Raw genomic sequence first — 26,873 nt, 5'->3', positions numbered from 1 at the left:
GTTCCCAACAGTTTCTTCGCTTTTCCATGGGCAACCATCACTGTTGGTTTGAGGCTCTTTCCTTCAGTCTTTCCTCATCCTGGAGAGTATTTACAAAGAATCTTGCACCACCTTGGGGCCTTCATTGACTCAAAGGTATCCCGATCATCTGATACTTAAACAATCTGTTGCTTTGTGAATAGAAATCCCTGACCCTGAACTCAAATGCATCAATCTAGCTGAGGGTCTTGGAGGACTTGAAATGGATCCTGAAGATTGAGAGGTTGTCTCTAATTCTATCCCATTGCCTGTCTCCCTTAAGAGCTGCATGCATGTGATGAGATTGATGATATTCAACTTTGAAGCCATTCCATTTGTTCAAACCTACCCCAGAAATGTACAATAGGACATCCTCATGGTGCAGGGCAAATCCAACCTTCTTCTGGATGAGATGCCTCTGTTGTGGTGGCTTCTATCCCCTTCCTTGTTGGAAGTTTAAGTAGTTCTAAAGGCAGAAGTTTTTTTACCTTAATGGTTTCTATGTATTAAGGTAAAAAAAACCTTCTGTGTGCAGCAACCCCCCCCCAGCCCCCTAATACTTACCTATGCCTCATCGTGATTCAGTGATCTGCTTGAGAGCCTAGCTCTCTCCGGGGACTCTCCCTCCTCATTGGCTGAGACAGCAACAGGAGCCATTGGATCCTGCTGTTGTCAATCACAGCCAGTGAGCCAATGAGGGAGGGTGTGATGCCAAGTGTGTGAATGGACACCCAGAGCAGCAGCTCGGGAGGGAGCCTGCATGTGTTCCCCCATAGCAAGCTGCTTGTTTTGGGGGCACTTGGCAGGAGGGAGGGACCAGGAGTGCTGGTGGAGGACCCGAGATGAGGAGGATTGGGGATGCTCTGTGCAAAATCACTGCACAGAGAAGATAAGTATAACATGTTTGTTTTTTATTTTTTTAAATTTACTTTAATATAATTTTATGTTTTTTTCTACTTTCACATTGAAAGATTATCCTGATGAATACCAGCCTTTTGGGTTTGGGAGAAGTTCCAGACTGATTGTCTACTCAGGGTTTTTGGTCTCCAGGGGAATCCAAACTTCCAATATGCATCCTGGAGTTGTAATCAATTTATCTGACATTGCTTTATTGGACCTTCTTCTATTAGGTCATCCATTTTGAGTTCAATTGGACAATGCCACAGCTGTGGCTTACATAAATCATCAGGAAGGCACCAGGAGTGTGGTCAAGGGGATAGAAGTCTGTTCTGTGCAGGGTGGAGCTTAATGCTTCAACAATCTCTGCAGTGTACAGCACAGCATCTGGATTAAGGGAAATGGTCTTTTCATCAGCTAGAAGCTGGACAGGTTTGTCTCTAGGGTGAGGAAACTGGCATCAGATCCACTGGATGCCTTGGTAGTTCCATGTGATAAGTATGGCTTGATGTTTGCCTTTCCTCTGCTGAAGCTGCTACCTCATCTGCTTCTCAGGATTGAAAGGAAAGTCATTCCAATCATTATCACAGCTCCTGATTAGTCTTGCATAATGTGGTACATTTACCTCATTTGTCTGGTGGCTGATGCACAGATATTTTATTTCAGAGACTGATTTCCCACCTTGCTTCTTGTCAGTGGATTTATTGGCTTGACTGTTGAAACACATATTCTGATAGACAGAGGCATTATGGATTCTCCTATCCCAACCATGCTTAAAGCTCGTACGCATTCTTTCTTTTTTCTTTTCTTCCTTTGGGGATAGAGCAACATTTAAACCTTCACACTATCAAGAGTCAAGTGTCTGCCTTGTCTATTCTTTTTCAATTTCCTCTTGCTATTAATGTATTAATTTGTATTTCCATTCAAGGTGTTGCTCGCATTGCTTTCCCTGTTCGGCCCCCACTCCAACTATGGAATGAATTCAAACTTAGTCTTTTCAGTGTTACAAAAAACTATTTTAACCTATTCTGGACATTTCTTTAACATTGTTATCCCAAAAGGTAGCGTTCGTCATGGCCATCATTTCTCGTAGACAGGCCTTTGAGTTATCAGCACTATCCTCTAAGGAGCCCTATGTGACCTTACACAAGGACAAGGTTATTTTCAGGCCAAGGATCTCCTCTTTAGCCCAAGGAAGTCTCTGCTTTTCATCTTTTTTTTTTTTTTACAGGTAGCGAATTACAAATAATAAAAAAAAAAATGTTGTTGCGCCTATTCCCTTGTTTGTGCACAATAATTAATACATAAATTATACCAATTTATTCCATCTATAAACCTTCATAATAAGTGTACTGGTGATAAAGAATATACAATCAAACTTCCCTTAGTGTCCCAATTAATATATATATACTATATATGTGATGATCTGTTTAACCCCTGATGATGACACGCGTTGGGTGAAGCCGGGTGACTCTGCCGATACCGGAAGTGATGCTGGAGCCTCTGAGCCCCACTGTCATTCAGAAGTAGATGCTTTTTAACCTAAATGTAAGTGTTAAAAACTTTAATAAACACTTGTTTAAACATAATACACCATGAGGATGCCCTTTGTTGTATTTTGTTGTATGAATCTGTACACAGTGGAGGAATCACAAATTTAAAGGGCAATACACCTATCTGTGGGAAACGACCCAGGACATCAGAGAGTGCATAGGAGAAGGCGGAGGAGTGCAGAGGAACCTATTTCTTGTGCCCCAAAGTAGGGGAAAGCACAACTTGACCTGGTATGACAGGTCAAATGTGGAAGTGAGTGCATTATTTGAATGGTGGTGGGAGTCACTGAAGCATTAGCACATTATTGTGGATAACCTTAGTTCACTACGAATTGCATCACATATTTGGACAGTTGAAAGGACACTTGCAAAGCTGCGCTTTACTTATATTGTTGTTTTGTTTTTTTTCACTATAATTCTTGCATGGTTTAAGGGACACTAAGGGCAGTTTGATCTTCTTTATCACCAGTACATTTATTATGAAGGTTTATATATGGAATGCTTTGGTATCATTTGTGCAATAATTATTATGCACAAACAAGAGAATAGGCGCAGAATTTTTCTTTTTTTGTGATTTACATTGTGGGAACACAATTGGGTGGCCTGCAGCCACCCACTAGATTTGGATCTACACCACACATGTCAGTACAGGTAGCGTGGGATAATACATCTTTTTTTTTTAATAATTACAATCAATGCAGCATACAAGATCTGCACAGATTTTATAACAGAGGAGACAGCATAGGCCAATTTAACCATGTGGACAGTCCACAGTAATTGGAGAACATATAACTGAAAAACAAACATTCATATTAAAATATGTATTGGCAGTCAATCAAGATCATATTTGAACAGTATAGCCCCAACAAGTTAGTATTAAAAATAAAACACATTTAAAGTGTATAGAAAGCTAATATCGGGACATTGAGTAAAGAGCAGGAGAAGGAGAGAGAGTGAGAGGGGGTAAGGTGGAGGAGAAACATGAGAAGGCGAAACACAAAGGAGAATAGGAAAGAGTATAGGGAAAGGGTAAGGGGAGGGAAATCTGTAATAACCAGAGAATGATACAATATCATTCAGCAGACAAAGAGGGGCCACGGGGCAACAATGACCTGTTACTTATACATCAGACATTAGCCTAACACCAGGAGTCAATTCGGGCATACCACATCTTATCAAACTTTTTCGGACAACTTCTATTCATATAGGGTAATTTATACATCAGCAAGGATTTATCAATAGTGGCACACCAAGGGGATACTGTAGGAGGGTGAGGAGACTTCCATTGAAGAATAATTTCCCTACGGGTATAATAAACAGCATTGAAGATAAACAGTTTACATACCAACCCAATTCTACCTCATCTAAGATACCAAGAAAGTGTACTATAGGGTCTAATCCAAGGATTGAGTCACTTTTTCTATTACGTTCAGTCACCACTGTCATCCAAAAGGACTGAGCGGAGAGACATGACCACGCCATATAAAGAGAAAGTTGCCTACAGAGGAATGACAGCATGTGCAGGAGGGGTCAGCCGAAAAAGATATGCTGCTTTTCATCTTAATGAGAATATTGTATTACCTTTGTAGTGTCCTGCTTCGGCTTATCCCAAGGACATTTTTCTTCTATATTTGTATGTTGTGGGAGCTCTCAGGGTTTGCCTCTCGGCCACATCTTCTTTTAGGCAAACAGAATCCCTGTTTGTTATTCCAGAATGTCCTAAAAGAGGTTATTAGGCTACCAGTTTAACAATTTCTAAGTGGATTTGGCAGGTTGCTGCGCATGCCTATTTCCTATGATTGTGAAATAATGTGCCTCCTTTTCTCATAAAAGCTCACTGTACAGAGTACCTCTTAGGCTTTTTGCCAGCAAGCCTCTGTATCTAAAATCTATAGACCTGGTTTTCTGTCCACAGGTTTTATAAGTGTAGCGCTGGTAGATTTTTTAATCTACCGCTGATAGGCTAATCTTGTGGGTTACTTGTTAGAGGAAGTTAGATTTGCCTCTGTTCCAGCTTGGCTGAGTTGCATGTAGTTCCACACTGTGCCGGTGGGTGTCGTTGTCACCATTGGCTGGTGTTGGAAAAGCAACGTGTTGAAGCGCATGAGTGCTCCTCTATCCCGGAGACAACTCGGTGGAGGTGGTCCTCCGAGTTGCATTCTGGGAGAGGGTATTTATGGGACAGATGCCATGTTTAGGGGTTCATTTTCAGCCACCTGCTGGCCCTCCTGGCTGACAGCTATGCGTTAAGAGTACCACCTCGTGGTGCTCGGTTCCGGAGGCCCACGTCGCTGCGGCGTGTGGGTGGGCCCAGAAGCCTGTCTGGGGCCTACCACAGCAGCAGAGGAACGGTCCTGAGCTGTCTATCCTGAGAGAAGAAGCTGGACAACCGAGGAGATCCCAGGGGAGGACCCGTCATGGAAGGATCATGCAGAGTGCTGGTCTGGAGAGGGGCCTGGTGACTCGGTTGGAGGATGTATTCTGAAGTAATCTTACTGCATAGTACTACCGGGTTGGCTTAAAGGTTCAAGTACTGTGTCTGACATTCATTGCAAACCAATACATCCTGTGGCAGAGGATTGTACGGGTTTTATTCCAAACAAGTCTGTGGCAGAGACTTTTGTTCGTGCTATGTACTGGCTGCTAGGCAAGTGAGAGAGGCCTATCCAGGCGGGCAAAGATTGGGTCCCACAAGGGGGAGCGCATTCAACCATTCAACCGCAAGTGTTCAATTCAAGAGTATGTTCTAAAGAATACTAAGGAAAGGTATTTGAGCTTCCCTGCAACTCTCCTTCTGCCTCTTTCCTGCTACTTACTTTATTATTTGTTCATTAAAGCATTGAAAAATCTACTCAAGCGTTAGTGTCTACATCATCCAGAGGTAAACTCAACGGGACCCTAGACCCGGTGGCGGTGAAACAGAGGTATCAAGAGTGAAGGTAACAGCCCGCTTTAAACCAGCAGCTCCACTGAGAGTTAGTGCTACATGTGGGGGCTCATCCGGGCTTTGTTAGCCATCAGTTCTTGCAACCTGGAGAAGTGTTTCACCGGGAGTTTACGGTGAGAGCTGGACTTTGTCATTTTCTCAGGAAAAGAAGAGGTTAAAAGTTGCAGGACCTTATTTCTGAGTGTGTAGGCGGCGGGCGCCAGTAAAATCCCGGGAGCTACGTGATCAGAAGAACAAGTGGGAGGAGCCTACCCTACTTGATACCGCATGGGACTCGTGTATGTGTTTGGCGCCAGAGAAGAAGAGAGGCCTTGTGATCGTGCTGAGAAGATCAGAGTGTGGCCATGTCTTTTCCAGCGATGCAGCCGATTATGGGACCAAAAATGTTCCCTGCGAGCACCGTGTTGAGTACTGTACTGACCGGAACCCTGCTTACAGATACCGGTATTTGTCTGAAGCTGCAGGGGAGGTTTGTTCTCTATACCGTCGGAGATATCGAGGGGCTGGGCATGATTTGCCACAAATGTGAAGGACTGGCCGTACATCTCCGTCCATTTGGTCGCTGCCCGCAATGTGGAGAATATTAGTTTGTGGTGGAGCAACCTACCATGTCACCCCGTGCTTATCGTATGGACTGGGCTACAGGTGTCACCACAGTAGAAGCTGCTACTCCTGCTGAAAGAGAACGGCAGGCCGTGACTTTGCCTGTTGTTGCCGAGAATGTTCCAGAGAAAGACACTGCTGTTACCGATTCATCAGCGGACATTGCTTTGATTTCCGCGTCCACTACGCCTATCCCTGTTGTACCTGTCCAGAGGAAGGTGGGATATGTGAAGGTTTCCTGCGGCCGTGGCCGAGGCCTACCCTAGAGACTACCCGAACCGGATCCAACAAAGTCCATGACAGGAACGGGTGAGCAACTAATGGGGCATGTATCTGGGACTGTAAATAAATATCTGCCAGCAGAAGAGCTGGGAGATTCGGAGATAGAATCCATGTAGGATCTCTCCGGTGATGATGACCTATTTGAGACTATGTCACAAGAACTGTTATGGGCCCAAGGCTAGGATGTCGCCTCTGCTATGACCTTCCCTGAATGGACAGCCCTGAGTTCTGGGAAGATATCACCTTGTGTGGAGCCACACAGCACTGTAAATGAGACAATGCCAAAGTTGCTATTTCACTTCGGACCCCGGCTGGGTCTATGGTGAGCAAGTCATTGGATTCATGTGTGCCTCCTGGTATGGGAAAAAATAGATCCTTACCGAAACTTGCACGTTTGCAGAGAATGTTGAACAAGCGTGTAGCTACGGAATATGGTATGGAGTTCCCTTATGTCCCTCAGGACATAATGCAAGTGATTGAAGCTAACCTGGAGCTTTGGTACAGTGAAGCTGTTTGGGACTATTTGTCTGTGCCTAAGCCTTTCCGAAAAACTGGATGTTCTGTTGCTAAGGATGAATGCTTCAGTGGATGTTTTATGCACTGGAACTATGGTCAGCACATTCATGCTGACAAAGTGGTCATTTGCAGACCCGGAAAAAGATGACGTTGTATATTTCATCACTACAGTGGATAAACTGGGAAAAACACTGACATTGCCAGATCCCCGGTTTTATTGGTAATTATGGACAAAAGAACTTTGGGATTGTTAGTAGGGATGAGCTTCGAGTTCGAGTCGAACTCATGTTCGACTCGAACATTGGCTGTTCGCAAGTTCGCCGAACAGCGAACAATTTGGGGTGTTCGCGGCAAATTCGAATGCCGCGGAACACCCTTTAAAAGTCTATGGGAGAAATCAAAAGTGCTAATTTTAAAGGCTAATATGCAAGTTATTGTCATAAAAAGTGTTTGGGGACCTGGGTCCTGCCCCAGGGGACATGGATCAATGCAAAAAAAAGTTTTAAAAACGGCCGTTTTTTCAGGAGCAGTGATTTTAATAATGCTTAAAGTCAATCAATAAAAGTGTAATATCCCTTTAAATTTCGTACCTGGGGGGTGTCTATAGTATGCCTGTAAAGGGGCGCATGTTTCCCGTGTTTAGAACAATCTGACAGCAAAATGACATTTCGAAGGAAAAAACTCATTTAAAACTACCCGCGGCTATTGCATTGCCGACAATACACATAGAAGTTCATTGATAAAAACGGCATGGGAATTCCCCAAAGGGGAACCCCGAACCAAAATTAAAAAAAAAAAAATGACGTGGGAGTCCCCCTAAATTCCATACCAGGCCCTTCAGGTCTGATATGGATATTAAGGGGAACCCCGGCCAAAATAAAAAAAAAAAAATGACGTGGGGTTCCCCCTAAATTCCATACCAGACCCTTCAGGTCTGGTATGGATTTTAAGGGGAACCCCGCGCCAAAAAAAAAAAACGGCGTGGGGTCCCCCCAAAAATCCATACCAGACCCTTATCCGAGCACGCAACCTGGCAGGCCGCAGGAAAAGAGGGGGGGATGAGAGTGCGGCCCCCCCTCCCTCCTGAACCGTACCAGGCCACATGCCCTCAACATTGGGAGGGTGCTTTGGGGTAGCCCCCCAAAACACCTTGTCCCCATGTTGATGAGGACAAGGGCCTCATCCCCACAACCCTGGCCGGTGGTTGTGGGGGTCTGCGGGCGGGGGGCTTATCGGAATCTGGAAGCCCCCTTTAACAAGGTGACCCCCAGATCCCGGCCCCCCCCCTGTGTGAAATGGTAAGGGGGTACTTATACCCCTACCATTTCACGAAAAAAGTGTCAAAAATGTTAAAAATGACAAGAGACAGTTTTTGACAATTCCTTTATTTAAATGCTTCTTCTTTCTTCTATCTTCCTTCATCTTCTGGTTCTTCTGGCTCTTCTGGTTCTTCCTCCGGCGTTCTCGTCCAGCATCTCCTCTGCGGCGTCTTCTATCTTCTTCTCCTCGGGCCGCTCCGCACCCATGGCATGGGGGGGAGGCTCCCGCTCTTCTCTTCTTCTTTTCTTCTCTTCTTCTCTTCTTCATTTTCTTCTCCGGGCCGCTCCGCAATCCATGCTGGCATGGAGGGAGGCTCCCGCTGTGTGACGGCACTCCTCGTCTGACAGTTCTTAAATAACCGTGACGTCACAGGGAAGTCCCGTCAAGTCACCGTGCGTCAGAGTGGGGCGGGGTCACCGGGTGGCCCCTCCCCCCCGTTATTTAAGAACTGTCAGACGAGGAGCGCCGTCACACAGCGGGAGCCTCCCTCCATGCCAGCATGGATTGCGGAGCGGCCCGGAGAAGAAAATGAAGAAGAGAAGAAGAGAAGAAAAGAAGAAGAGAAGAGCGGGAGCCTCCCCCCCATGCCATGGGTGCGGAGTGGCCCGAGGAGAAGAAGATAGAAGACGCCGCGGAGGAGATGCTGGACGAGAATGCCGGAGGAAGAACCAGAAGAGCCAGAAGAACCAGAAGAACCAGAAGATGAAGGAAGATAGAAGAAAGAAGAAGCATTTAAATAAAGGAATTGTCAAAAACTGTCTCTTGTCATTTTTAACATTTTTGACACTTTTTTCGTGAAATGGTAGGGGTACTTATGTACCCCCTTACCATTTCACACAGGGGGGGGCCGGGATCTGGGGGTCACCTTGTTAAAGGGGGCTTCCAGATTCCGATAAGCCCCCCGCCCGCAGACCCCCACAACCACCGGCCAGGGTTGTGGGGATGAGGCCCTTGTCCTCATCAACATGGGGACAAGGTGTTTTGGGGGGCTGCCCCAAAGCACCCTCCCAATGTTGAGGGCATGTGGCCTGGTACGGTTCAGGAGGGAGGGGGGGCCGCACTCTCGTCCCCCCCTCTTTTCCTGCGGCCTGCCAGGTTGCGTGCTCGGATAAGGGTCTGGTATGGATTTTTGGGGGGACCCCACGCCGTTTTTTTTTTTTTTTTTTGGCGCGGGGTTCCCCTTAAAATCAGGTCTGGTATGGAATTTAGGGGGAACCCCACGTCATTTTTTTTTTTTAATTTTGGCCGGGGTTCCCCTTAATATCCATACCAGACCTGAAGGGCCTGGTATGGAATTTAGGAGGACTCCCACGTCATTTTTTTTTTTAAATTTTGGTTTGGGGTTCCCCTTTGGGGAATTCCCATGCCGTTTTTATCAATGAACTTCTATGTGTATTGTCGGCAATGCAATAGCCGCGGGTAGTTTTAAATAAGTTTTTTCCTTCAAAATGTCATTTTGCTGTCAGACTGTTCTAAACACAGGAAACATGCGCCCCTTTACAGGCATACTATAGACACCCCCCAGGTACGAAATTTAAAGGGATATTACACTTTTATTGTTTGACTTTAAGCATTATTAAAATCACTGCTCCTGAAAAAACGGCCGTTTTTAAAACTTTTTTTTGCATTGATCCATGTCCCCTGGGGCAGGACCCAGGTCCCCAAACACTTTTTATGACAATAACTTGCATATTAGCCTTTAAAATTAGCACTTTTGTTTATTCATGTTCGTGTCCCATAGACTTTAATGGTGTTCGCGTGTTCGAACGAACTTTTTTCCTGTTCGCATGTTCTGGTGCGAACCGAACAGGGGGGTGTTCGGCTCATCCCTAATTGTTAGTTAGTTAGTTAGTGTCAGTATATAGAGATCTTCGTGGTCAAGATCTGAATACTCATCTCAGTGTTTCAAACCCAAGGACTTCTTTTTGCTAGCCGGATTTCTTTAATTTAAGAAAAAAAATGTATATATAGGGATGGACTCCTAAAGATTATTCTGATGTAGATAATGGAAAGAGAGTTTCATTTTTTTCAAATGAGACTTTGCTCCTGAAACTGTATAGGTTGCATGTGTGTTTAAAATGTTTTCCTTTTCAGGAACCATTTAATCTCATATCAAGCTGTTCGGATTTTCAGCTAGATAGATAGTGGTGTTATGTACAGTCATAGGATGGTTTTGTTTGCGGATGTGAACATATTGTTTTACAAATGTTAATCTTATAATGTCTTTCTACTGTCTTTCCTTCTTCTTTGCCTAAATCCAAGTTTTAAGCTCAAATACCTGCTCTCAGGCTTGGGAGTTATAATTTTTGTGACAGACGTTGAGGACAACATCTATTGTAGTGGGGGGAGTATGTAGCGCTGGTAGATTTTTTAATCTACCGCTGATAGGTTAATCTTGTGGGTTACTTGTTAGAGGAAGTTAGATTTGCCTCTGTTCCAGCTTGGCTGAGTTGCATGTAGTTCCACACTGTGCCGGTGGGTGACGTTGTGACCAATGGCTGGTGTTGGAAAAGCCCGGAGACAATTCTGTGGAGGTGGCCCTTCGAGTTGCATTCTGGGAGAGGGTATTTATGGGACAGACGCCATGTTTAGGGGTTTGTTTTCAGCCACCTGCTGGCCCTCCTGGCCGACAGGTATGCGTTAAGAGTACCACTTCGTGGTCCTCCGTTCCGGAGGCCCACGTCGCTGCGGCATGTGGGTGGGCCCAGAAGCCTGTCTGGGGCCTACCACAGCAGCAGAGGAACAGTTCTGAGCTGTCTATCCTGAGAGAAGAAGCTGGACAACCGAGGAGATCCCAGGGGAGGACCCGTCATGGAAGGATCATGCAGAGTGCTGGTCTGGAGAGGGGCCTGGTGACTCGGTTGGAGGACGTATCCTGAAGTAATCTTACTGCATAGTACTGCCGGGTTGGCTTAAAGGTTCAAGTACTGTGTCTGAAATTCATTGCAAACCAATACATCCTGTGGCAGATGATCGTACGGGTTTTATTCCAAACAAGTCTGTGGCAGAGACTTTTGTTTGTGCTGCGTACTGGCTGCTAGGCAAGTGAGAGAAGCCTATCCAGGTGGGCACAGATTGGGTCCCACAAGGGGGAGTGCATTCAACCATTCAACCGCAAGTGTTCAATTCAAGAGAATGTTCTAAAGAATACTAAGGAAAGGTATTTGAGCTTCCCTGCAACTTTCCTTCTGCCTCTTTCCTGCTACTTCCTTTATTATTTGTTCATTAAAGCATTGAAAAATCTACTCAAGCGTTAGTGTCTACATCGTCCAGAGGTAAACTCAACGGGACCCTAGACCTGGTGCCGGTGAAACAGAGGTAACAAGAGTGAAGATAACAGCCCGCTTTAAACCAGCAGCTCCACCGAGAGTTAGTGCTACATAAGTTTTATAAGGTACAGTCTATGTACCTGTTCCATAGATACTAGTTTCAGCAGAAAGGTTCTGCAAGTGGCTTTATAATGAACTAGTATTTTCTTTGTTTTGTTTTTTCTCTTGTTGGGCTGGTTCATCTGTGTTTTTTAGGTGTGCCCCCCTTATTTGGACTGCTTTTGGACATGCCTACATTGCTTAATACCATCAAGCTGTGCCCTTCAATGGACAATAGAGAAAACAGGATTTTTGTACTCACCATACAATCCCTGTTTCACAGTCCATTGAGGCACACAGTTTCTTCCCCTCATTTGCTATCTTTTTTTCTTTGAACTGCTTGCTACATCTTTCAAGGTGCAAGGGGTTAGGGTTACAACTTTTAAGATAGGCTTTCAGTTTGTGTGTTTAGTGCCCATTTCTCCTAGTGGCGATATAACCCTATGTTGCCTAACACCATCAAGCTGTGTCCCTCAATGGACTCCAAGAAAAGAGTTACACAGTAAGTACAAAAATCCAGTTTTTTGATTGGGTCTTATGACTAGGTTTATATATCTATACCTTCTGCCACATCCTGTTAAACATTCTTTATAGATAATTCTTAATGAAGAGCTTTATTCTTCTGTCCTTAAAATTTGTATGTTTGCCTTTTTAGTTCTGAATAACTTTATTCCAGGATTATGAAAATATCCTTTCACGTAATACAATTCCATTATCAAACAATAATAGAGGTATTGTGGAAAAAAAACGTAACTAACATAATTGACTGATGTGGTCTGGGTCCCCGAGTAGAATAAACCATATATAAAAACTTGAATGAAAACTCATTAGAATATGTAGCCTCAATATACATTTAATAGGTTATAACATATGTATATAAAGCAGCAATTTTTTGTTAGGAGTAATCTTAAGCTTTGATGTCTTCTCTCCCTGGTAAACCTTTCTTTAAAAGAATGCAGTGCTATTTATTTTATATCCACATCAATATATGTTGCCACAAGTAAGAACTGATGAAAGGGAACAAGTAGTGAAGTTGAAAGATCAGGATTGCATTTTGATTGAATGCTACTGTATGGTTTAAAAGATGTTACTGTGCTGCATCATAGTTTCTTCGATTTTTAACTTTATACTTTATTATAAGGTAGAGGTTTTACAGGTCAGGTCTTATTTCTTATATAACTACTTATGGTTATACTCCAGGCAAACAGTTGCACAGATGAAATGCATATATGTGAACTGTTTTGCTTGACAAAAATGGTGGTAACTCTGTTAAACCAGCCTTGTGATCCAAAGACCCCTGACTGTTAGCATAATCAGGACATCCCTCTATGATGGTCCAGGACTAGGGATGAGACGAAGTGTTTGCATTATCCTGACTGAGTGTCATATGACGTCCAGCAGGATAACTCCTAGCACATGCCCTGAGGAGCTTGCAGCGAGGCAATCGGGGACAGCATGTGTCCCTCGGACACATCGATTCCCCGATCATGGTAAACAGCCAATGAATTTAGCTGTGTACCACGTGATCGGCTGTGTCAAAGTCACAGCGATCTCATGGCATAACAGACTCGGCGGTGCTCTCTGTGCGCACCGCTGGAGGCGCGCAGAGCAGGGATCAAGGAAGGCGCGTGTCCCTTGGACACAGCGCTTTCCCAATCAGGGTAAACAGCCAATGAAATTGGCTGTTTACCATGTGACCGGCTGTGTCCAATCACAGCCGGTCACAAATGTAAACACTGAGGAGCAGTTACTATCTGATCCCTGTTCTCTCCTCACACACCGATCATGTGAGGAGAGAGCAGGGATCAGTAATTGAGCTATCAGTGTAGTCACAGACTGGTCCACAGTCTGCTCAGAGATCAGTCACTTGATGGACTTTAAGGAGGAAGAGGAGGTCTGAAGATTTCCCGTTCCCCCCCTTTCCCCCCCCCGCATATCCTTCGGCAGTTCAATAAAGCTTCGGGCCTGTGAACTCTTTTTCCCCTCCCCTACCCCACCTCCTCCACCCCCCCCCCCATAACACCCGTTGCCCATTGGAATGCTATTTGACAATATATGACTTGATTTTTTGTGACATGTTTTTGAATTAATGCTTTCAGGGTAATGCAGCGTCATGCATGATGTGATTTTCCGGGTTACTATTACTCTGCGCAACACATCAGGCATCATACCGCAGGATGAATGTAATTTATTTGAATGCTTGGAAATGTACTGTTATGTAGTATATTTATGCGCTGCGTCGCAATACAGAGTGGAATGTACCCTGTTGAAGTATTTGTTTTTTTGTACATTTTCAATCAAAAAATCAGTGTAGTGTATTGTCTATATATACTGTATACTGTGCACAACACGCCCCCTCCCTCAATAAAGAGGACCTGTCACACAGCCTAGCCCATCAATCAGCCCATCTGTCAATCAGACCTCAGGAAGAGGAGCCCAGTACAAGTACTGGAATCACACGCCCAACCCGAAGAACCCAGCCCCAGTCCTACCTTCCCAATGCCCTGGCAAACCCCTTATGGTTGCCTGCCAACTCAGGATCTGCTATCATCCCCCCTTTCACCGCACAGCCAGGTGTACAGCCTGACACTACAAATTTTTCTCAATTCAATTATTTTTGTTTATTTTTCCCAAAAGATTTGCTGCAGAATACGGTGGATCAAACTAATGTGTATGGATCCCAATTTATTGCTGCCAACCCCAATTTCTTCCTACGCCCACATGTTCCAGTGGCGATGTCTAACACTGGATGAATTTAAATTGTTTTTGAGCCTTACGTTCAATATGGGACTTACAAAAAAGAACAAAGTCCATGCATATTGGTCCACCTACCCCATCCAACACATGCCCATATATTCTGCTGCCATGTACAAGATACGACATGATTATGCGTTTTCTCCACTTCAATGACAATTCACAGTGCCGTCCCTGAGATCATCCCAAACCAAGACAAATTGTACAAGATATGCCCCCTAATCAATTCCTTTTCCCAATGATTCAGAGACGTTTTTATCCCAGACCAAAAAATTTGTGTGGACGAGTCACTCATACATTTCACTGGCCGACTGCACTTCAAGCAGTATATAGCCAGGTATGGGTTGAAATGGGTTGAAATGAAATAAATTATGTGATTGAGCCACTGGATACGTCTTCACTAGGGATGAGCTTCCTGTTCGAGTCGAACCCATGTTCGACTCGAACATCGGCTGTTCGATCGTTCGCCGAATTGCGAACGATATGGGCCGTTCGCGACAAATTCGTGTGGCGCGTCACGGCCCATAATTCACTGCGGCATCGCAGTGCATTGCTTGCTGATGATTGGCCAAGCATGCACTATGACCCGCATGCTTGGCCAATCACAGCGCCGCCTTAACAGAGAGCCATAATTGGCCAAAGCCAAGGAGGCTTTGGCCAATTATGGCTCAGGGGATTTAGTACACGCCCCACACTATATAAGGCCACCTGCACGGCGGCCCTGTGCAGTGTGTTCCGGTGTGCTTAGAGAGAGAGAGAGACAGTGTCATTTCATTTGAGTTAGCTAGATTAGGCAGGACAGTCAGTCAGTTAGCTGCACTTAAAGTGTATTGTGTATATATATGCATCCCAGGTGTTGCATATAAATATATATATATACACTGTATTCAGTTTAGCTAGATCCATTCCTGTTATCTTCTAGACTATTTACATTTAGTGCAGTGCGTCCTGCTCACAGTGTTCAGCTAGATCCGTTCCTGTTATATTCCTACTGACAGGCAGGCTTGTCTTGTTACAGTATTTTGAAGAAAATTACTGGTGTTCTTTTGATCCTATTAGTACCACAGTCAGGCAGCTAGACTATTTACAGTTAGTGCAGTGCGTCCTGCCCACAGTGTTCTGCTAAACCTACAAGTAAGTGGGGTGCGTCCTGCTCACAGTGTTCAGCTAAACCTACAAGTTAGTGGGGTGCGTCCTGCTCACAGTGTTCAGCTAGATCCGTTTCTGTTATCTTCTTACTGACAGGCAGGCTTGTCTTGTTACAGTAAATACAGCTACCTGAAGGAAATTGCTGGTGTTCTTTTGATCCTATTAGTACCACAGTCAGGCAGCTAGACTATTTACAGTTAGTGCAGTGCGTCCTGCTCACAGTGTTCTGCTAAACCTACAAGTTAGTGGGGTGCGTCCTGCTCACAGTATTCAGCTAAACCTACAAGTTAGTGGGGTGCGTCCACCTCACAGTGTTCAGCTAAACCTACAAGCTAGTGGGATGCGTCCTGCTCACAGTGTTCAGCTAGATCCGTTCCTGTTATCTTCTTACTGACAGGCAGGCTTGTCTTGTTACAGTAAATACAGCTACCTGAAGAAAATTGCTGGTGTTCTTTTGATCCTATTAGTACCACAGTCAGGCAGCTAGACTATTTACAGTTAGTGCAGTGCGTCCTGCTCACAGTGTTCTGTTAAACCTACAAGTTAGTGGGGTGCGTCCTGCTCACAGTGTTCAGCTAAACCTACAAGTTAGTGGGGTGCGTCCACCTCACAGTGTTCAGCTAAACCTACAAGCTAGTGGGGTGCGTCCTGCTCACAGTGTTCAGCTAGATCCGTTCCTGTTATCTTCTTACTGACAGGCAGGCTTGTCTTGTTACAGTATTTTAAAGAAAATTGCTGGTGTTCTTTTGATCCTATTAGTACCACAGTCAGGCAGCTAGACTATTTACAGTTAGTGCAGTGCGTCCTGCTCACAGTGTTCTGCTAAACCTACAAGTTAGTGGGGTGCGTCCTGCTCACAGTGTTCAGCTAAACCTACAAGTTAGTGGGGTGCGTCCACCTCACAGTGTTCAGCTAAACCTACAAGCTAGTGGGGTGCGTCCTGCTCACAGTGTTCAGCTAGATCCGTTCCTGTTATCTTCTTACTGACAGGCAGGCTTGTCTTGTTACAGTATTTTAAAGAAAATTACTGATGTTCTTTTGATCCTATTAGTACCACAGTCAGACAGCTAGACTATTTACAGTTAGTGCAGTGCGTCCTGCTCACAGTGTTCTGCTAAACCTACAAGTTAGTGGGGTGCGTCCTGCTCACAGTGTTCAGCTAAACCTACAAGTTAGTGGGGTGCGTCCACCTCACAGTGTTCAGCTAAACCTACAAGCTAGTGGGGTGCGTCCTGCTCACAGTGTTCAGCTAGATCTGTTTCTGTTATCTTCTTACTGACAGGCAGGCTTGTCTTGTTACAGTAAATACAGCTACCTCAAGAAAATTGCTGGTGTTCTTTTGATCCTATTAGTACCACAGTCAGGCAGCTAGACTATTTACAGTTAGTGCAGTGCGTCCTGCTCACAGTGTTCTGCTAAACCTACAAGTTAGTGGGGTGCGTCCACCTCACAGTGTTCAGCTAAAGCTACCTGTAGAAGGTTGGTGCTGTTCTCATACTACAGGCAGGCAGTTGATTTTGCTAGCTGCAGTGTCAGTACATATATATATATATATATATCCCAGCTTAGTGCAGCTACAGGCCATTAGTATGTCTGGAAGGCCAAGAAGGAGAGGCAGACAGTCACAAGCCAATAAGAGAGGGCAAGCAGGCTCTGTGTCTAGTGCTGGTCGTGGAGACGGTGCATCCTCATCAGCACGTGGCCATGGGACACGCTTGGCCTTTTTTTCGGCAGCTGGCCATGTTGAGCCGCAACATGCGGAAGACTTGGTCGAGTGGATGACCAAGCCGTCCTCATCCTCCTCATCCTCTCTCACCCATGCCCAGGGTACTTTGTCTGGCAAAGCAGCGGCCTCTTCCCTCGGCTCAATGTCATCAGTGACTCCTTCCCTAGCCCCACCATGTCCTCCTGAGGAGTCCCTCGAACTGTTTGACCACAGTGTTGGGTACATGCTCCAGGAGGATGCCCAGCGTTTGGAAGGCTCTGATGATGATACTGAGCTCGATGAAGGCAGTAACACGAGCACGGACAGAGGGGGTGCCCAAGAAGGACAGCAATCTGGCAGTCATGCTCCCCCTGCTGCAGCATACTGCCAGGTTTGCTCCAGTGATGAGGAGGGAGGGGATGATGAGGTCACTGACTCAACGTGGGTGCCTGATAGGAGAGAGGAGGAGGAGGAGGAGGAGGAGGCGGCACATCACCAACGAGGCAGGATGCCCTCCAGGGGCCAGCCTAAGGGCAGCACATTGACTGCATCACACCCCAAAGCTCCACATGTGCAGGGCACTGCAGTCTCTGCGCGTTATTCAAAAAGTTCTTTGGTGTGGGCCTTTTTTGAGACGAGTGCATCAGATCGCACCGCTGCTATTTGCAACATATGTCTCAAGCGTATCTCGCGTGGCCAAAACATCTCCCGCTTGGGTACCACATGCTTGACCAGACATATGTTGACCTGCCATGCAGTTCGTTGGCAAGCGTATCTAAAAGACCCACACCAAAGAACAAAGAGGACCTCTGCTTGCTCCTCATCAGCTGAGATTTCCAACCCCACTAGACCTGCAGTCCTCTCTGAGACCTGCACTGAGAGGAATGAAGGTGTAGAATTAGGTGTGTCACAGCCACGTACTTGTGGGCAATCTGATTTTGGTACACCGACGTCAGATTGTACCAGGCAAATTTCCCTGCCCCAGCTGCTGCACCGCCGAAAGAAGTTTGCTCCCAGCCATCCACATGCCCAACGGTTGAATGCTAGCTTGGCAAAATTGCTAGCACTTCAACTGCTGCCTTTTCAGTTGGTAGACTCTGCCCCCTTCCGTGAGTTTGTGGAATGTGCGGTTCCTCAGTGGTAGGTACCCAAACGCCACTTTTTCTCACGGAAGGCGATTCCGGCTCTCTACCAGCATGTGGAAGGCAATGTCCATGCCTCGCTGGACAGGGCGGTCAGCGGTAAGGTGCATATTACCGCTGACTCATGGTCCAGCAGGCATGGACAGGGACGTTACCTAAGTTTCACGGCGCATTGGGTGACTCTGCTGGCAGCTGGGAAGGATGCAGGACTAGGTGCAGTAGTGTTGGAGGTTGTTCCGCCACCACGCCTCCAAAATGCTAATGATTGTGACACACCTCTCTCCTCCACCCCCTCCTCTTCTTCTTCCTCCATGGCCTCTTCCTCGGAACCAGCGGTGCTCCGTAGTCGTTCAAGGGGCTACGCAAGTACGCAGGCCAAAAGATGCCATGCGGTGCTTGAGCTGGTGTGCTTGGGGGACAGGAGCCACACTGGGGTAGAGGTTCTGTCAGCTCTGCAGGGGCAGGTTCAGAGGTGGTTGACGCCACGCCAACTTAAGGCAGGAATGGTGGTTTGCGACAATGGCACCAACCTCCTCTCTGCCCTCCGACAGGGACAAATGACCCATGTGCCCTGTTTGGCTCACGTCCTTAACTTGGTGGTGCAGCGGTTCTTGGGCAGGTACCCGGGCTTACAGGATGTGAGGCAGGCCAGGAAAGTCTGTGTGCATTTCCGCCGGTCATATAATGCCAGTGCTCGGCTGACGGACCTCCAAAAGGAGTTTAACCTGCCCAAGAACCGCCTAATCTGTGACATGCCCACCAGGTGGAACTCAACGTTGGCCATGCTGCAGCGGCTGCACACGCAGCAGAGGGCCATCAATGAGTACCTGTGCGACTATGGCACCAGGACAGGGTCAGGGGAGCTTGGTTTTTTTTCCCCACGCCAGTGGGCCATGATCAGGGATGCATGCACTGTCCTGTCACCATTTGAGGAGGCCACAAGGATGGTGAGCAGTGACAGTGCATGCATCAGTGACACTGTCCCCCTTGTCCACCTGTTGGAGCACACGCTGCATGGAATAATGGACAGGGCACTTGAGGCAGAACAGAGGCAGGAAGAGGAGGACTTCCTTAGCTCTCAAGGCCCCCTTTATCCAGACAGTGTTCCTGCGTGCCCGCCGATCACACAGGAAGAGGACGAGGAGGAAGAGGAGGAGGAGGAGGAGGAAGATTGTGTCAGTATGGAGGTGGAGCCTGGCACTCAGCATCAGCAGCAGTCTTTAAGGGATCAGTCCCAAGAAACACATGGACTTGTACGTGGCTGGGAGGAGGTGGCTGCGGACCATGTCGTCCTTAGTGACCCAGAGGACTCCGGACCGAATGCCTCAGCAAACCTACGCTGCATGGCCTCCCTGATCCTGCAAAGCCTGCGTAAGGATCCTCGTATTCGTGGTATCAAGGAGAAGGACCAATACTGGCTGGCAACCCTCCTTGATCCATGTTACAAGGGTAAGGTTGCGGACCTTATCTTGCCATCGCAGAGGGAGCAGAGGATGAAACATCTTCGGGAGGCCTTGCAGAAAGGTCTGTGCAACGCGTTCCCAGAGACTGGGAGGTTACAAACTCCTGTTTCTGGACAACGTGTTGCTGAGGCTTCGGTCAGTCAAAGAAGGAGCTGTGGAGAAGGTGGCCGTCTGACCGATACGTTCAGACAATTTTTTGGTCCGCAGCCCCAAGGTATGATCGGTTCCAGCAACCATCGCCAGCGTCTGTTTTACATGGTGCAGGAATACCTAGGGGCAAGATCAGACTTGGACACCTTTCCCACCGAAAATCCTCTGGGTTACTGGGTCTTGAGGATGGATCACTGGCCAGAGCTTGCACAGTATGCAATTGAGCTACTGGCCTGTCCTGCATCCAGCGTTCTTTCGGAACGCACATTCAGTGCTGCTGGAGGCGTGGTAACCGATCACAGGGTGCGTCTGTCCACTGACTCGGTCGATCGACTGACCTTCATAAAAATGAATGAGTCTTGGATCACCACCAGCTACCAAGCACCTGATGCTGATGTAACCGAATAATTTTTTTTGAAATCTCAGATCCCTTCAAAGACTGCCTATGCTGATGCTGAGTGACTATCCCTGAGTAATTATCCTCTTCCTCCTCAATCATCACGCTGATAGCTTGTAAGAACATTTTTGGTTCTGGGTGCCACCACCAGTGCCTAAGGCACAATTTTTCAGCCCCTGTTTAACAGGGGCATGTAATTACGATTTTTGATGTAATACTTTGCAGCAGGGCTCGTTCCTACATTCCAATTAGAGTGTCTGTGAGGGGTTGCAGTGTTGTGGCACCAGCACCAGTGCCTAAGGCCCAATTTTTCAGCCCTTGTTTAACAGGGGCGTGTAATTACAATTTTTGATGCAATACTTTGCAGCAGGGCTCGTTCCTGCATTCCAACTAGAGTGTCTGTGAGGGGTTGCAGTGTTGTGGCACCAGCACCAGTGCCTAAGGCCTAATTTTTCAGCTCCTGTTCAACAGGGGCATGTAATTACAATTCTTGATCTAATATTTCACAGCAGAGCCCTGTGAGGGCTTACAGTGTTGTGGCCACAGCAACACCTAAGGCCCAAATTTCTGCTGAGTATATAGGGCAGGACCCTACTTTCAAACAACTAACTTACAAACGACTCCTACTTGCAAACGGAAGGAAACAACAGGAAGTGAGAATAAATCTACCCCTAGGAAGGGAAATTCTCTCCTGTAACAGTTAATATGGGAAAAACATTTCTCCTTTCCACTGATGCTTTCCAATCCATTGGGACAAAAAGTGAGGTGAAATCTTCTGAAGAGGAGGAAAGACAGCAAAACAAATGTCACAGGGGTGATAACCCTTCCCTATGTTTTCCAAAAAGCTTAAAAAAGATTTTTTGGCTGGAGCTAAACACGTTAAAAATGTACCCGTTCAAAATTACAAAGAGATTCTACTTAACAACAAACCTACAGCCTGTATACTGCTGTTCAGAGTATATAGGGCCTGGTGGCCCCACACCTTTCCTTATTTTAATTTGGGTGCGGGGTTTCCCTTAATATCCATACAAGACCCAAAGGGCCTGGTAATGGACTGGGGGGTACCCATGCCGTTTGTCTCACTGATTTTCATCCATATTGCCAGGACCCGACATTACATTAAACCCGCAAGCAGTTTTAAATGAGATTTTTTCCTTTAAAAATGACATTTGGTGCAGGGACTGTTCTAAACACGGGAAACACGCGTCACTTTACAGGCATACTATAGACACCCCTCAGGTACGATATTTAAAGGAATATTTCACTTTTTTTTTTTTAAATTTAAGCATCATTAAAATCACTGCTCCCGAAAAAACGGCCGTTTTTAAAAGTTTTTTTTGCATTGATACATGTCCCCTGGGGTAGGACCTGGGTCCCCAAACCCTTTTTAGGACAATACCATGCAAATTAGCCTTTAAAATGAGCACTTTTGATTTCGAACGTTCGAGTCCCATAGACGTCAATGGGGTTCTAACGTTCGTGCGAACTTTCGGTCCGTTCGCAGGTTCTGGTGCGAACCGAACCGGGGGGTGTTCGGCTCATCCCTAGTCTTCACATTCCGGATCTATGAAGGCAAAGACTCCCAGCTCCAGCCCCGTGATTGCCCCACATATATTGGAGCCAGTGGGAAAATTGTCTGGGAGCTGGCATACCCCCTGTTCGAAAAAGGATACCATTTATATGTCGACAGCTATTATACCAGCCTGCCCCTTTTTTGTCACCTTTGCAGTACCTTAAAAAAAAAAAAAAACGGAAGGGATTCCCACAAAATCTGTTGACAAAAAAATTGCAAAACGGAGAATCGGCATTCTTGAGGAACGAGGAGGTGTTGGCCATGAAGTGGAGGGACAAGAAAGATGTCCACATCCTCTCTACCATCCAAAGAAGATGCAGCTCCACTGTAAAGCCCGAATGTGTCCACGACTACAATATGTACATGGGGGGGTGGATTTAAACGATCAGATGCTACAGCCCTATTTATCAACCAGAAAGTCCTGTTGTTACAAGAAAGTTGCGATTCACCTGTTTCACATGTAAAAAATTAGGAAAAACCGCGCAAATATACCAAAATAATCAATAAGTGTGAAAAGCTGCAATCCCCACAACAAACATCAATTGTGAGTAAACATAGAAAAAATATAAGGGGTTGCGCTAATACCTGTGTACCATAATAAAGTATCTACAGTGAAAAAATACTCATAACGTGGCTATAAATAAACCAAAAATAATGAGCAAACATTGACTGTAGATATATAAAAAAGTCCCATCAAGTGAAAAAATCCAGAATGATATCTTAGTGAGTCCACAACATCAACAGAACCCAACAAAAGTCCAAGTGATGATTAGTGATAATCCGTGATAACAAAAGAGAGTCCACCACCAAAAAATGGAAGGGGTAGCTCCTTACCAGATGGCCATGACCCCCCACAACAGAGGATCACAGCAAGCAGAAATCTTTACAGGCCAGAATTAGGAACTGCCAACGATATCCACCAGAGGTCCTCTCATCGTCAGTCACACCAACGAACCCATGGCAAGGATCCCATAAAACACAGAGGGGGCTCACATAGTGTAAAACTGATAGATTTATTTATATAAAAACAAATAACAAAATGCACACTTACAAAGCGTGATGTAGTGAACAGCCTTAAGTCCGGCTCCGTGGCCACCGGAGCTCGGACAAACCCGTCCTGCTGGAATACAATTCGCTTGGGGGTGACGTCAGCGCGTCGTCTGGCTCCGCCCTACGCGTTTCACGACATCATCACGTCTTCCAGGGGCACTGACCTGTTTCACATGGCCCTTTTTAATTCGTTTGTCTGCTACCAAAAAGCAACTCAAAACCACAAATCACCTACCTCAAGTATATCAAAGATATCGTCACTGCCCTCATTTACCAACAAGGTCCCGCCCATGAAGCATTCGCTCTGATAGTGTGAATTGACTTCACGAGCAACACTTTCCCTATAACATTCCCCCCACAGAGTCTGGAAGAAGACGCCAAAAGAAATGCTGTGTATGCAGCAGAGGAGGAGTAAGAAGCGATACCAGCTATTATTGTCCCCAATGTCCCTCCCAACCTAGCCTGTGCATCGGAGATTGCTTCAAAAATTATCATCCATCCAATATTAGTTCCCCTTATTATTAACAGACTGCCATTTCCCCATTTGCCTGCTACCATGTTACTACCTTCAATGTTAATTAACTGACCCTGGCCTGTTTACAGACGATGTCTTTGCCTGCCGATTTAAACCAAGTTTCTGACTTCCACGTGCACCGACCTTGGCCTGTTAATCGACCATGTTTTTGCCTGCCAATTGGACTGATCTTTTGCCTTATGTGAGGGGCTTCAGAATAGCATTCTGAGTAGAGAAAACCAGTTTTTCGTTTTCTGTGCTCCCAGAACAGGATCTGGTTGCCGGAGGCTTCAAAGCGATTTGGATGGGAGAAGCCTCTACCCCTGTCCCCCTGGCCCTAAGCTTGATGGTCCTTCCTGCTGCCTGGACCAATACTTTGGCTGTGCTTGCCATATTGCTGCCTGTAATGACCCATGACATTATGGACCATGCTTCTTCCTGCTGCTTGGACCAATACTTTGGCTGTGTTGACCATATATCTGCCTGCTGCCTCTACTGACTTTGGACAGTATTTCTGCTGGGACAACTCTGCCTGCTACCTGGACCTGTGCTTTAGCTGTGCTCTGGCTGTGCTGACAGTATCTCTGCCTGTACGAACTATGGACAGTAATCCTGCCTGCTGCCTGGATGATTGCTTTTGCTGTCGCAGACCTCATCCCTGCCTGCTGCCTGGAACGATGCTCTCCTCTGTGGACCACTGCACTTATAAAACCACAGGTAATCTTTTGTTATTTGTACCTGCTATGTGTTATAAATATGAAGGGCCTTCAAAAATGTGATCGGTAGTCAGAAAATGATATGTGTAATTAATGCTGCTAGAATGCCTGGAGGTGCTACTTGGATGTTGGGCCTCTGTATGTGGCCAGGCTGTGTAAAAGTCTCAAACATGTGGTATCGCCATACTCAGAAGGAGTATGCGGAATGCATTTTGGGGTGTCATTTTTGCTATGTACATGCTATGTGTTAGAAATTAGAAATATCTTATAAAGGGACAACTTTGTGTAAAAAAAATGCATTTTCATTTTTTTCCCACATTTTCCAAAACCTTCTGGAAAAAAATGAACCATTTAAAAGACTCATTATGCCTCAGCCCCAGGCAATATTTACTCTGAACAGCGGTATATATACTATACGGCCTGCCCTATATACTCTGCAGAAAATTGGTCCTTAGGTGTTGGTGGTACCAGAACACTGTAATGCCCCGTACACACGGTCGGACATTGATCGGACATTCCGACAACAAAATCCTAGGATTTTTTCTGATGGATGTTGGCTCAAACTTGTCTTGCATACACACGGGCACACAAAGTTGTCGGAAAATCCAATCATTCTGAATATGGTGACATAAAACACGTACATCGGGACTATAAACGGGGCAGTAGCCAATAGCTTTCATCACTTTATTTATTCTGAGCATGCATGGCATTTTGTGCGTCGGATTTGTATACACACGATCGGAAATCCCGACAACGGATTTTGTTGTCGGAAAATTATATAGCCTGCTCTCAAACTTTGTGTGTCGGAAAATCCGATGGAAAAAGTCTGATGGAGCCCACACACGGTCGGAATTTCCGACAACACGCTCCGATCGCACATTTTCCACCGGAAAATCCGATCGTGTGTACGGGGCATAATGCCGCATACACATGACCGGTTAAGCTGTCATAATAAACTCTGATGGTTTCTCTGACGGAATTCCATTCAAGCGGTCTTGCCTACACATGGTCAACCCAAAGCCCGACCAAAGTCCGACCGTCCAGAACGCGGTGACATACAACACTTACGACGGGACTAGAAAAAGGAAGTTCAATAGCCAGTAGTCAATAGCTTCTGTCTCGTATTTGCTTCAGAGCATGCCTCTTTTTTGGTCTGTCGGACCAGCATACAACGATCGGTTTTCCCGATAGGAATTGGGTCCATCAGAAAGATTTAGAACATGTTCCATTTCTAGGTCCGTCAGGTTTTTCGAAAAAAAAAGTCAGATGAGGCCTACACACGATCGGTATATACGATGAAAAGCTTCTGTCTGACTTTTTCTGTTCCGCTCGTGTGTACACTGCATTAGCCCTCACATTTACTCTTGTTGGACGCAGGAACGGGCCCTGCTGTGAAATATTATATCAAGAATTGTAATTACATGCCCTTGCTAAACAGGGGCAGAAAAATTGGGCATTGGGTGGTGGTGGTGCCACAACACTATAACCCCTCACAGATACTCTTGTTGGCTATAGTTATATAATGGATATGGGCTAAAAGTGCACACTCTCAGGTTTAATTTGAGGGTATGTTCATCCAAGTCGGAGGAAGGGTTTAGGAATTACAGCTCTTAAGAATAGCCATCCCCCTTTTTCAAGGGACCAAAAGTAATTGGACAATTGAATCAAAAGCTGTTTCATGACCAGGTGTGGGCTACTCCTCATTATGTCTTCATCAATTAAGCAGGTAAAAGGTCTGGAGTTGATTCCAATGCCCCGTACACACGGTCGGACATTGATCGGACATTCCGTCAACAAAATCCAAGGATTTTTTCCGACGGATGTTGGCTCAAACTTGTTTTGCGTACACACGGTCGCACAAAGTTTTCGGAATTTCCGATCGCCAACCATGCGGTCACGTACACCACGTATGACGAGACTAGAAAAGGCCAGGTCAGAACCAAGCGCGGCACCCTTTGGGCTCCTTTTGCTAATCTCGTGTTAGTAAAAGTTTGGTGAGAGACGATTCGCGCTTTTTCAGACTCGTGGCTTTCAGATCGTTTTCTGCGGTTCAGTTTGTGCTTGTGGGTTTGTATCTGCCCTTCAGTACGTGCAAGCAAGCTACGCATGACTTTGTCATTGTGTTCTTGTTCATTCGTTACTGTTTTTCAGGTTGCTCTTCACAGGCCTTGCTGTTCTTCAGTGCGTTCTGTTACTTCGTTCTGAGCAGCCGACCGTTTTCTAGCCATGTTGCGTATACGTACTCCTCGTAGAGTTCGTGCTGTGCGGGGGCTTGGTGTTGGGGTCCTGACCTTGACACAAGTCCAGTCCATGAACAGGGTGGGGAGGAGTTCATGGACCAAGAATTGGTTGCTTCAGCGTGACCAGTTCTCTCATATGCCTTTGCTCTGTGAGATCCGTGAGAATAATCCTGATGATTTCAGGAACTTTCTCAGGATGACGGACCCCGTATTTCACCGTTTGTTGGCTTCACTGACCCCCTATATCAGCAGGCAGGATACCTGCATGAGGCAAGCCATCACTCCGGAGCAGAGGCTCGTCGCTACCCTGCGGTACTTGGCGACGGGGAGAAGCCTGCAGGACCTCAAGTTCTCTACAGGCATCTCCCCCCAGGCTCTGGGGATCATTATCCCAGAGACCTGTTCTGCCATCATACAGGTCCTGCAGAAGGAGTATATGAAGGTAAGATTTTTATCCTTTAATCTCACATTTTATTGTATTTAATGTTTGATAATATATTGTATTTCTTTCCTCAT

The sequence above is a fragment of the Aquarana catesbeiana genome, linkage group LG05 (assembly GCF_042186555.1).
Source record: "Aquarana catesbeiana isolate 2022-GZ linkage group LG05, ASM4218655v1, whole genome shotgun sequence".
Taxonomy (NCBI): Eukaryota; Metazoa; Chordata; class Amphibia; order Anura; family Ranidae; genus Aquarana; species Aquarana catesbeiana.
This window is presented reverse-complemented; position numbering follows the sequence as displayed.